The 12,993-nt window shown below is 51.0% G+C and overlaps 1 protein-coding gene across 2 annotated transcripts in view; it reads right to left on the minus strand.

Annotated features, from left to right (window-relative positions):
* The window catches only part of LOC140421265 (uncharacterized), a 106,018-nt gene that overhangs the window by 12,539 nt on the left and 80,486 nt on the right, over positions 1-12,993 (minus strand). The window lies entirely within an intron of this gene.

The raw sequence follows: 12,993 nt of genomic DNA on the forward strand, positions 1-12,993 counted from the left end.
ATTTTTGCCACTTTAATGTATCAAAACACTTCTTTTTTTAAAAATATATTTTATTCAAGATTTTTGGCCAAACATAACAATACGTAGTGTTTCTTTTACACAACAATAAAGCAATATAAACAAAAACAAAATTAAATGGAAACTGCCTTGTCCAAAATAAATTCTCTCCAACAATCCAATATACAATTACATATACCAAATACCTATACATATACAATAACATTCCTGAGAGTCCGTCCGATTCCTCCCCCCCGCCCTCCCCCCACCCACTCCCCCCTGGGTTGCTGCTGTTGTCTACATCTTTTCCATTCCCTCTATCTTTCTGTGAGGTAATCGACGAACGGTTGCCACCGCCTGGTGAACCCCTGAGCCGAACCCCTTAACACGAACTTAATCCGTTCTAACTTTATAAACCCTGCCATGTCGTTTATCCAGGTCTCCACCCCCGGGGGTTTGGCTTCCTTCCACATTAACAATATCCTGTGCCGGGTTACAAGGGACACAAAGGCCAAGACGTCAGCCTCTCTCGCCTCCTGCACTCCCGGCTCTTCTGCAACCCCAAATATAGCCAACCCCCAGCTTGGTTAGACCCGGACCCCCACCACCTTCGAAAGCACCTTTGCCACCCCCACCCAGAACCCCTGTAGTGCCGGGCATGACCAGAACATGTGGGTGTGATTCGCTGGGCCTCTCGAGCATCTCGCACACCTATCCTCTATCCCCAAAAATTTACTAAGCCGTGCTCCAGTCATATGCGCCCTGTGTAGCACCTTAAATTGTATCAGGCTTAGCCTGGCACACGAGGACGATGAGTTTACCCTACGTAGGGCATCAGCCCACAGCCCCTCCTCAATCTCCTCCCCCAGTTCTTCTTCCCATTTCCCTTTCGGCTCATCTACCATGATCTCCCCCTCGTCCCTCATCTCCCTGTATATGTCCGCCACCTTACCGTCCCCCACCCATGTCTCTGAGATCACTCTATCCTGCACCTCCTGCGTCGGGAGCTGCGGGAATTCCCTCACCTGTTGCCTCGCAAAAGCCCTCAATTGCATATACCGAAATGCATTCCCTTGGGGCAACCCATATTTCTCCGTCAGCGCTCCCAGACTCGCAAACGTCCCATCTACAAATAGATCTCTTAGTTGTACTACCCCAGCTCTTTGCCATGCTCCAAATCCCCCATCCATTCTCCCCGGAACGAACCTATGATTGTTTCTTATCGGGGACCGCACCGAAGCTCCCGTCCTTCCCCTATGCCGTCTCCACTGCCCCCAAATTTTCAAAGTAGCCACCACCACCGGGCTTGTGGTGTATTTCTTTGGTGAGAATGGCAACGGCGCCGTCACCATTGCTTGTAGCCTAGTCCCCCTGCAGGACGCCCTCTCCAATCTCTTCCACGCCGCTCCCTCCCCTTCTCCCATCCACTTACACACCATTGAAACATTGGCGGCCCAGTAGTACTCACTTAGGCTCGGTAGTGCCAGCCCCCCCCTGTCCCTACTACGCTGCAAGAATCCCCGCCTCACTCTCGGGGTCTTCCCAGCCCACACAAAACTCAGAATGCTCTTCTCAATTCTTTTGAAAAAAGCCTTCGTGATCACCACCGGGAGGCACTGGAACACAAAAAGGAATCTCGGGAGGACCACCATTTTAACCGCCTGCACCCTACCTGCCAATGACAGGGACACCATGTCCCATCTCTTGAAATCCTCCTCCATCTGTTCCACCAACCGTGTTAAATTAAGCCTATGTAATGTACCCCAATTCTTGGCTATCTGGATCCCCAGGTACCGGAACACCCTTGTTACCTTCCTCAACGGTAAATCCTCTATCTCTCTGCTCTGCTCCCCCGGATGCACCACAAATAACTCACTTTTCCCCATGTTCAGTTTATACCCTGAAAAATCCCCAAACTCCCCAAGTATCCACATTATCTCTGGCATCCCCTCCGCTGGGTCCGCCACATATAGCAACAAATCATCCGCATACAGAGATACCCGGTGTTCTTCTCCCCCCCTAAGTACTCCCCTCCACTTCCCGGAACCCCTCAGTGCTATGGCCAGGGGTTCAATCGCCAGTGCAAACAATAACGGGGACAGAGGACATCCCTGCCTCGTCCCTCTATGGAGCCGAAAATAGTCAGACCCCCGTCCATTCGTGACCACGCTCACCATCGGGGCCCTATACAGCAACTGTACCTACCTGATATACACGTCCCCAAAGCCAAATCTCCTCAATACCTCCCACAAATAATCCCACTCCACTCTATCAAATGCTTTCTCGGCATCCATCGCCACCACTATCTCCGCTTCCCCCTCTGGTGGGGGCATCATCATTACCCCTAGCAGCCTCCGTATATTTGTATTTAGCTGTCTCCCCTCCACAAACCCAGTTTGGTCCTCATGGACCACCCCCGGGACACAATCCTCTATCCTCATTGCCATTACCTTGGCCAGAATCTTAGCATCCACATTCAGGAGGGAAATGGGCCTGTATGACCCGCATTGCAGCGGGTCTTTTCTCTTCTTTAGGAGGAGCGATATCGTTGCCTCTGACATAGTCGGGGGCAGCTGCCCCCTTTCCCTCACCTCATTAAAGGTTCTCATCAGTAGCGGGGCCAGCAAGTCCAAATATTTCTTATAGAATTCAACTGGGAATCCGTCTGGTCCCGGGGCCTTCCCCGCCTGCCTGCTCCCAATCCCTTTCACTACTTTCTCTGTCTCAATCTGTGCTCCCAGCCCTACTCTCTCCTGCTCCTCCACCTTAGGAAATGATCCAGAAAGCACATCATTCTCTCCTTCCCGTCCGGGGGCTGCGCTTCATATAGTCTTTCGTAAAATGCCTTGAACACTCCATTTACTCTCTCCGCTCCCCGCTCCATCTCTCCCTCCTCATCTCTCACCCCCCCTATCTCCCTCGCTGCTCCCCTTTTCCTCAGTTGGTGGGCCAGCAACCTACTCGCCTTCTCCCCATATTCGTACTGTACACCCTGTGCCTTCCTCCATTGTGCCTCTGCATTACCCGTAGTCAACAAGTCAAATTCTACATGTAGCCTTTGCCTTTCCCTGTACAGTCCCTCCTCCGGTGCCTCCGCATATTGTCAGTCCACCCTCAGAAGTTCTTTCAACAACCGCTCCCTTTCCCTACCCTCCTGCTTTCCTTTATGTGCCCTAATAGATATCAGCTCCCCTCTAACCACTGCCTTCAGCGCCTCCCAGACCACTCCCACCTGTACCTCCCCATTATCATTAAGTTCCAAGTACCTTTCAATACACCCCCTCACCCTTAAACACCCCCCCCTCATCTGCCAATAATCCCAAGTCCATTCTCCAGGGTGGACGCTGTTGTTTTTCTTCCCCTATTTCCAGGTCCACCCAGTGTGGAGCATGATCCGAAATGGCTATAGCCGTGTACTCCGTCCCCGTCACCTTTGGGATCAGTGCCCTTCCCAAAACAAAAAAAATCTATTCGTGAAAATACTTTGTGTACATAGGAGAAAAACGAAAACTCCTTACTCCTAGGTCTACTAAATCTCCAGGGATCTACTCCTCCCATCTGCTCCATAAAATCCTTAAGCACCCTAGCTGCAGCCGGCCTCCTTCCGGTCCTGGACCTCTATCTGTCCAGCCCTGGGTCCAGCACTGTATTAAAGTCTCCACCCATTACCAACTTCCCCACTTCTAGGTCCGGTATTCGTCCTAACATACGCCTCATAAAATTGGCATCATCCCAGTTCGGGGCATACACGTTCACTAATACCACCGCCTCCCCTTGCAGTTTGCCACTCACCATCACGTATCTGCCCCCACTATCCGCCACTATAGTCTTTGCCTCAAACATTACCCGCTTCCCCACTAGTATGGTCACCCCCCTGTTTTTTGCGTCTAGCCCCGAATGAAACACCTGCCCCACCCATCCTTTGCGAAGTCTGACCTGGTCTGTCAGCTTCAGATGAGTCTCCTGAAGCATAACCACATCTGCCTTAAGTTTCTTTAGGTGTGCTACCCGTGCCCTCTTAATCGGCCCGTTCAGCCCTCTCACATTCCATGTGATGAACCGGGTTGGGGGGCTCCTTACCTCCCTACCCCCCCCCCCCTTGACGACTAACCATTTCCTTTTTCAATCCAGCTCCTCACCCGGTTCCCACGTAGCTGTATCTCCCCCCAGGCGGCGCCCCCCCGACCCCCCCCCCCCTCCCATACCAGCTCCCCCTTCTCCCCAGCAGCAGCAACCCAGTTAACCACCCCCACCACCCCCCCCCCCCCCCGCTAGATCCCAAACTAGCGTAATTGCACCCCCCATGTTGCTCCCAGAAGTCAGCAAACTCTGGCCGACCTCGGCTTCCCCCCGTGACCTCGGCTCACACTGTGCGAGGCCCCTCCTTCCTGCTTCCCTGTTCCCGCCGTGATTACCATAGCGCAGGAACAAAGCCCGCGCTTCCCTTTTGACCCCGCCCCCAATGGCCGGCGCCCTCAGCTCCTCATCCTCCCTCACCCCCTCCCCCACGACATGGGGAAGAGAGAAAAGTTACAGGGTCGCAGGTTTAACAACTTGGGAAGTCATCTCTTCCCCCTTTTCCCCCCTTCATCCCACATATTCACCCCCCCCACTTTGTCCCAAACGTTCTTTTTCTGGCCCGCTCACTCCAGTTTCTGCTCGACAATAAATGTCCACGCCTCTTCTGCCGCTTCGAAGTAGTGGTGTTTCCCTAGATGTGTGACCCACAGTCTTGCCGGTTGCAGCATTCCGAATTTGACCTTCCTTTTATGCAACACCGCCTTGGCCCGATTAAAGCTTGCCCTCCTTCTCGCCACCTCCGCACTCCAATCTTGATATACGCGGATCACCGCGTTCTCCCACCTACTGCTCCGAGTTTTCTTTGCCCATCTGAGGACCATCTCTCTGTCCTTGTATTGGAGAAATCTCACCACTATTGCTCGAGGAATTTCTCCAGCCCTCGGTCTTCGCGCCATAACCCGATAGGCTCCCTCCACCTCCAGCGGACCCGTCGGGGACTCCGATCCCATTAACGAATGCAGCATCGTGCTCACATATGCCCCGACGTCCGCCCCTTCTGCTCCTTCGGGAAGACCAAGAATCCTTAGGTTCTTCCTCCTCGCATTATTCTCCAGCACCTCCAGCCTTTCCACACATCTTTTGTGTTGTGCCTCGTGGATCTCCGTTTTCACCACCAGGCCTTGTATGTCGTTCTCATTCTCAGCAGCCTTTGCCTTCACGACCCGAAGCTCCTGTTCCTGGGTCTTTTGCTCCTCCTTTAGCCCGTCAATCGCTTGTAATATCGGGGCCAACAGCTCCTTCTTCATCTCCTTTTTGAGTTAATCTACGCAACGCCGCAGGAACTCTTGTTGGTCAGGGCCCCATATTAAACTGCCTCCTTCCGACGCCATCTTGCTTTGTGCCTGCCTTCCTGGCCGCTGCTCTAGAGGATCCACCGCAATCCGGCTACTTTCCTCTCTTTTTTCCATCCGTGTCCAGGGGGGATTCCCTTCTGGATTCCCGCACAGTGTTATTTGCCGTTAAAATTGCCATTGGGGCTCCTATTAAGGGCCCAAAAGTCCGTTCCACCGGGAGCTGCCGAAACGTGCGACTTAGCTGGTCATCGCCGCACCCGGAAGTCGTATCAAAACACTTCTGCGAGGCGTTTTGGGATGTTATCACCCAAACAAAATTTGTTACCGAGTCACATAGGGAAATATTAATAGTGTTACGATTCCAGTTGATGTTATAACTGGGTGGGAATATCATATAATGGAACATATAATGAGTCGATTTCGGCGGCGTGAGAGCAGCTGGTTAGTCAGTTTCAGCGGGAGCATTGCGGAAGGAGGGTGCTGGGAGGTAAGTCAACCTTTAAAAGCACTTCTCTTTGCAGGGGCAGGCCAGTCGATTTCGGCGGCGTGAGAGCAGCTGGTTAGTCAGTTTCAGCGAGAGCATTGCGGAAGGAGGGTGCTGGGAGGTAAGTCAACCTTTAAAAGCACTTCTCTTTGCAGGGGCAGGCCAGTCGATTTCGGCGGCGTGAGAGCAGCTGGTTAGTCAGTTTCAGCGGGAGCATTGCGGAAGGAGGGTGCTGGGAGGTAAGTCAACCTTTAAAAGCACTTCTCTTTGCAGGGGCAGGCCAGTCGATTTCGGCGGCGTGAGAGCAGCTGGTGAGTCAGTTTCAGCGGGAGCATTGCGGAAGGAGGGTGCTGGGAGGTAAGTCAACCTTTAAAAGCACTTCTCTTTGCAGGGGCAGGCCAGTCGATTTCGGCGGCGTGAGAGCAGCTGGTGAGTCAGTTTCAGCGGGAGCATTGCGGAAGGAGGGTGCTGGGAGGTAAGTCAACCTTTAAAAGCACTTCTCTTTGCAGGGGCAGGCCAGTCGATTTCGGCGGCGTGAGAGCAGCTGGTTAGTCAGTTTCAGCGGGAGCATTGCGGAAGGAGGGTGCTGGGAGGTAAGTCAACCTTTAAAAGCACTTCTCTTTGCAGGGGCAGGCCAGTCGATTTCGGCGGCGTGAGAGCAGCTGGTTAGTCAGTTTCAGCGGGAGCATTGCGGAAGGAGGGTGCTGGGAGGTAAGTCAACCTTTAAAAGCACTTCTCTTTGCAGGGGCAGGCCAGTCGATTTCGGCGGCGTGAGAGCAGCTGGTTAGTCAGTTTCAGCGGGAGCATTGCGGAAGGAGGGTGCTGGGAGGTAAGTCAACCTTTAAAAGCACTTCTCTTTGCAGGGGCAGGCCAGTCGATTTCGGCGGCGTGAGAGCAGCTGGTTAGTCAGTTTCAGCGAGAGCATTGCGGAAGGAGGGTGCTGGGAGGTAAGTCAACCTTTAAAAGCACTTCTCTTTGCAGGGGCAGGCCAGTCGATTTCGGCGGCGTGAGAGCAGCTGGTTAGTCAGTTTCAGCGGGAGCATTGCGGAAGGAGGGTGCTGGGAGGTAAGTCAACCTTTAAAAGCACTTCTCTTTGCAGGGGCAGGCCAGTCGATTTCGGCGGCGTGAGAGCAGCTGGTGAGTCAGTTTCAGCGGGAGCATTGCGGAAGGAGGGTGCTGGGAGGTAAGTCAACCTTTAAAAGCACTTCTCTTTGCAGGGGCAGGCCAGTCGATTTCGGCGGCGTGAGAGCAGCTGGTTAGTCAGTTTCAGCGGGAGCATTGCGGAAGGAGGGTGCTGGGAGGTAAGTCAACCTTTAAAAGCACTTCTCTTTGCAGGGGCAGGCCAGTCGATTTCGGCGGCGTGAGAGCAGCTGGTTAGTCAGTTTCAGCGGGAGCATTGCGGAAGGAGGGTGCTGGGAGGTAAGTCAACCTTTAAAAGCACTTCTCTTTGCAGGGGCAGGCCAGTCGATTTCGGCGGCGTGAGAGCAGCTGGTTAGTCAGTTTCAGCGGGAGCATTGCGGAAGGAGGGTGCTGGGAGGTAAGTCAACCTTTAAAAGCACTTCTCTTTGCAGGGGCAGGCCAGTCGATTTCGGCGGCGTGAGAGCAGCTGGTTAGTCAGTTTCAGCGGGAGCATTGCGGAAGGAGGGTGCTGGGAGGTAAGTCAACCTTTAAAAGCACTTCTCTTTGCAGGGGCAGGCCAGTCGATTTCGGCGGCGTGAGAGCAGCTGGTTAGTCAGTTTCAGCGGGAGCATTGCGGAAGGAGGGTGCTGGGAGGTAAGTCAACCTTTAAAAGCACTTCTCTTTGCAGGGGCAGGCCAGTCGACTTCGGCGGCGTGAGAGCAGCTGGTTAGTCAGTTTCAGCGGGAGCATTGCGGAAGGAGGGTGCTGGGAGGTAAGTCAACCTTTAAAAGCACTTCTCTTTGCAGGGGCAGGCCAGTCGATTTCGGCGGCGTGAGAGCAGCTGGTGAGTCAGTTTCAGCGGGAGCATTGCGGAAGGAGGGTGCTGGGAGGTAAGTCAACCTTTAAAAGCACTTCTCTTTGCAGGGGCAGGCCAGTCGATTTCGGCGGCGTGAGAGCAGCTGGTTAGTCAGTTTCAGCGGGAGCATTGCGGAAGGAGGGTGCTGGGAGGTAAGTCAACCTTTAAAAGCACTTCTCTTTGCAGGGGCAGGCCAGTCGATTTCGGCGGCGTGAGAGCAGCTGGTTAGTCAGTTTCAGCGGGAGCATTGCGGAAGGAGGGTGCTGGGAGGTAAGTCAACCTTTAAAAGCACTTCTCTTTGCAGGGGCAGGCCAGTCGATTTCGGCGGCGTGAGAGCAGCTGGTGAGTGGTGAGTCAGTTTCAGCAGGAGCTGAGACTTTTTCTCTTTTCTTTAAATTAGTTTTTTAGGCGGGATCAGGAAGTCGACCCGCGGACGTCTGGGAAGACCCTCACCAATAAATTCTGGTGGAGAGGAAACCCGAGACACTACACGTGTAGTGTCTCCCACCCGCCCTCCTCCTCTAACCTAATAATAAAACCCATTGGTCTGAGGTAAGTACCATATTTTTATTATATTATTATTATTTTTTATAAAAATTTAATTTAGTTGTTAGCCAGATCTTGGTAGAAAGTTAGAGGAATGGCAGGGAAGGGAGTACAATGTTCCTCCTGCAGGATGTTTGAGGTGAGGGATGCAGTTAGTGTCCCTGCTGATTTTACCTGCAGGAAGTGCTGCCATCTCCAGCTCCTCCAAGACCGAGTTAGGGAACTGGAGCTGGAGTTGGAAGAACTTCGGATCCTTCGGGAGGCAGAAGGGGTCATAGATAGCAGCTTCAGGGAATTAGTTACACCAAAGATTGGAGATAGGTGGGTAACTGTAAGAGGGACTGGGAAAAAACATTCAGTGCAGGGATCCCCTGCGGTCGTTCCCCTGAGAAACAAGTATACCGCTTTGGATACTTGTGGGGGGGACGACTTACCAGGGGTAAGCCATGGGGTACGGGCCTCTGGCACGGAGTCTGTCCCTGTTGCTCAGAAGGGAAGGGGGGAGAGGAGCAGAGCATTAGTAATTGGGGACTCTATAGTCAGGGGCACAGATAGGAGATTTTGTGGGAGCGTGAGAGACTCACGTTTGGTATGTTGCCTCCCAGGTGCAAGGGTACGTGATGTCTCGGATCGTGTTTTCCGGGTCCTTAGGGGGGAGGGGGAGCAGCCCCAAGTCGTGGTCCACATTGGCACCAACGACATAGGTAGGAAAGGGGACAAGGATGTCAGGCAGGCTTTCAGGGAGCTAGGATGGAAGCTCAGAACTAGAACAAACAGAGTTGTTATCTCTGGGTTGTTGCCCGTGCCACGTGATAGTGAGATGAGGAATAGGGAGAGAGAGCATTTAAACACGTGGCTACAGGGATGGTGCAGGCGTGAGGGTTTCAGATTTTTGGATAACTGGGGCTCTTTCTGGGGAAGGTGGGACCTCTACAGACAGGATGGTCTACATCTGAACCTGAGGGGCACAAATATCCTGGGGGGGAGATTTGTTAGTGCTCTTTGGGGGGGTTTAAACTAATGCAGCAGGGGCATGGGAACCTGGATTGTAGTTTTAGGGTAAGGGAGAATGAGAGTATAGAGGTCAGGAGCACAGATTTGACGTCGCAGGAGGGGGCCAGCGTTCAGGTAGGTGGTTTGAAGTGTGTCTACTTCAATGCCAGGAGTATACGAAACAAGGTAGGGGAACTGGCAGCGTGGGTTGGTACCTGGGACTTCGATGTTGTGGCCATTTCGGAGACATGGATAGAGCAGGGACAGGAATGGATGTTGCAGGTTCCGGGGTTTAGGTGTTTTAGTAAGCTCAGAGAAGGAGGCAAAAGAGGGGGAGGTGTGGCGCTGCTAGTCAAGAGCAGTATTACGGTGGCGGAGAGGATGCTAGATGGGGACTCTTCTTCCGAGGTAGTATTGGCTGAAGTTAGAAACAGGAAAGGAGAGGTCACCCTGTTGGGAGTTTTTTTATAGGCCTCCTAATAGTTCTAGGGATGTAGAGGAAAGGATGGCGAAGATGATTCTGGATATGAGCGAAAGTAACAGGGTAGCTATTATGGGAGACTTTAACTTTCCAAATATTGACTGGAAAAGATATAGTTCGAGTACAATAGATGGGTCGTTTTTTGTACAGTGTGTGCAGGAGGGTTTCCTGAAACAATATGTTGACAGGCCAACAAGAGGCGAGGCCACGTTGGATTTGGTTTTGGGTAATGAACCAGGCCAGGTGTTGGATTTGGAGGTAGGAGAGCACTTTGGGGACAGTGACCACAATTCGGTGACGTTTACGTTAATGATGGAAAGGGATAAGTATACACCGCAGGGCAAGAGTTATAGCTGGGGGAGGGGCAATTATGATGCCATTAGACGTGACTTGGGGGGGATAAGGTGGAGAAGTAGGCTGCAAGTGTTGGGCACACTGGATAAGTGGGGCTTGTTCAAGGATCAGCTACTGCGTGTTCTTGATAAGTATGTACCGGTCAGACAGGGAGGAAGGCGTCGAGCGAGGGAACCGTGGTTTACCAGGGAAGTGGAATCTCTTGTTAAGAGGAAGAAGGAGGCCTATGTGAAGATGAAGTGTGAAGTTTCGGTTGGGGCGATGGATAGTTACAAGGTAGCGAGGAAGGATCTAAAGAGAGAGCTAAGACGAGCAAGGAGGGGACATGAGAAGTATTTGGCAGGAAGGATCAAGGAAAACCCAAAAGCTTTCTATAGGTATGTCAGGAATAAGCGAATGACTAGGGAAAGAGTAGGACCAGTCAAGGACAGGGATGGGAAATTGTGTGTGGAGTCTGAAGAGATAGGCGAGATACTAAATGAATATTTTTCGTCAGTATTCACTCAGGAAAAAGATAATGTTGTGGAGGAGAATGCTGAGCCCCAGGCTAATAGAATAGATGGCATTGAGGTACGTAGGGAAGAGGTGTTGGCAATTCTGGACAGGCTGAAAATAGATAAGTCCCCGGGACCTGATGGGATTTATCCTAGGATTCTATGGGAGGCCAGGGAAGAGATTGCTGGACCTTTGGCTTTGATTTTTATGTCATCATTGGCTACAGGAATAGTGCCAGAGGACTGGAGGACAGCAAATGTGGTCCCTTTGTTCAAAAAGGGGAGCAGAGACAACCCCGGCAACTATAGACCGGTGAGCCTCACGTCTGTAGTGGGTAAAGTCTTGGAGGGGATTATAAGGGACAAGATTTATAATCATCTAGATAGGAATGATATGATCAGGGATAGTCAGCATGGCTTTGTGAAGGGTAGGTCATGCCTCACAAACCTTATTGAGTTCTTTGAGAAGGTGACTGAACAGGTAGACGAGGGTAGAGCAGTTGATGTGGTGTATATGGATTTCAGCAAAGCGTTTGATAAGGTTCCCCACGGTAGGCTATTGCAAAAAATACGGAGGCTGGGGATTGAGGGTGATTTAGAGATGTGGATCAGAAATTGGCTAGCTGAAAGAAGACAGAGGGTGGTGGTTGATGGGAAATGTTCAGAATGGAGTACAGTCACAAGTGGAGTACCACAAGGATCTGTTCTGGGGCCGTTGCTGTTTGTCATTTTTATCAATGACCTAGAGGAAGGCACAGAAGGGTGGGTGAGTAAATTTGCAGATGATACTAAAGTCGGTGGTGTTGTCGATAGTGTGGAAGGATGTAGCAGGTTACAGAGGGATATAGATAAGCTGCAGAGCTGGGCTGAGAGGTGGCAAATGGAGTTTAATGTAGAGAAGTGTGAGGTGATTCACTTTGGAAGGAATAACAGGAATGCGGAATATTTGGCTAATGGTAAAGTTCTTGAAAGTGTGGCTGAGCAGAGGGATCTAGGTGTCCATGTACATAGATCCCTGAAAGTTGCCACCCAGGTTGATAGGGTTGTGAAGAAGGCCTATGGAGTGTTGGCCTTTATTGGTAGAGGGATTGAGTTCCGGAGTCGGGAGGTCATGTTGCAGCTGTACAGAACTCTGGTCCGGCCGCATTTGGAGTATTGCGTACAGTTCTGGTCACCGCATTATAGGAAGGACGTGGAGGCTTTGGAGCGGGTGCAGAGGAGATTTACCAGGATGTTGCCTGGTATGGAGGGAAAATCTTATGAGGAAAGGCTGACGGACTTGAGGTTGTTTTCGTTGGAGAGAAGAAGGTTAAGAGGAGACTTAATAGAGGCATACAAAATGATCAGGGGGTTGGATAGGGTGGACAGTGAGAGCCTTCTCCCGCGGATGGATATGGCTGGCACGAGGGGACATAACTTTAAACTGAGGGGTAATAGATATAGGACAGAGGTCAGAGGTAGGTTCTTTACGCAAAGAGTAGTGAGGCCGTGGAATGCCCTACCTGCTACAGTAGTGAACTCGCCAACATTGAGGGCATTTAAAAGTTTATTGGATAAACATATGGATGATAATGGCACAGTGTAGGTTAGATGGCTTTTGTTTCGGTGCAACATCGTGGGCCGAAGGGCCTGTACTGCGCTGTATTGTTCTATGTTCTATGTTCTAACACTGGCTCAATAACCTTTACTTTATTTGCATAAAAATGGAGGAACAGAGTCACAGGACCCCTAATTAGTTTAAACAAGAATAAATACAAATCCACAACAAATTTAAAGATTAGCATGGATTACAACATACATTTCAAGCTACAATGGTCTCATTAACACAAAAAGTCAATTTTAAGCACACAAGAGGACTGTGGTAAGACACACTCCTCTTTGAACCCAAGTGAATGTCTGTGATTTCTCCTCAAAATCTTCCCAGGTCGTTTTTATACTGTGAGCCGGTATAAAAACTGAGACCTTGTCTCACTGAACACCGGCTTCCACACTAGTGATTCCAAATTCTGCTTTCAAAAGTCAGACTTTCAAATATTCTTTTAGTTTCACTTTTAGATTTTACATCTCTCCCTTCAGGTATCCTTTGTCTTAAAGGCTTTTAAACAAACTCCAAGGTCCAGCCATCGATGTCCACAATTTCAAATAATGTCTCCCAAACTGTTGTAATTTCTCACAAACCTTACCACTACTACAGGTATCTTTCTGGCCTCTCGCGATCCGATGCGTTTTCAACTCTGTAACTTTATTGAACAATAATCAGTTCTTGTTCCCAGTTTCCTCTGTTCCATTAACTC

The sequence above is a fragment of the Scyliorhinus torazame genome, chromosome 5 (assembly GCF_047496885.1).
Source record: "Scyliorhinus torazame isolate Kashiwa2021f chromosome 5, sScyTor2.1, whole genome shotgun sequence".
NCBI classification, from domain to species: Eukaryota; Metazoa; Chordata; class Chondrichthyes; order Carcharhiniformes; family Scyliorhinidae; genus Scyliorhinus; species Scyliorhinus torazame.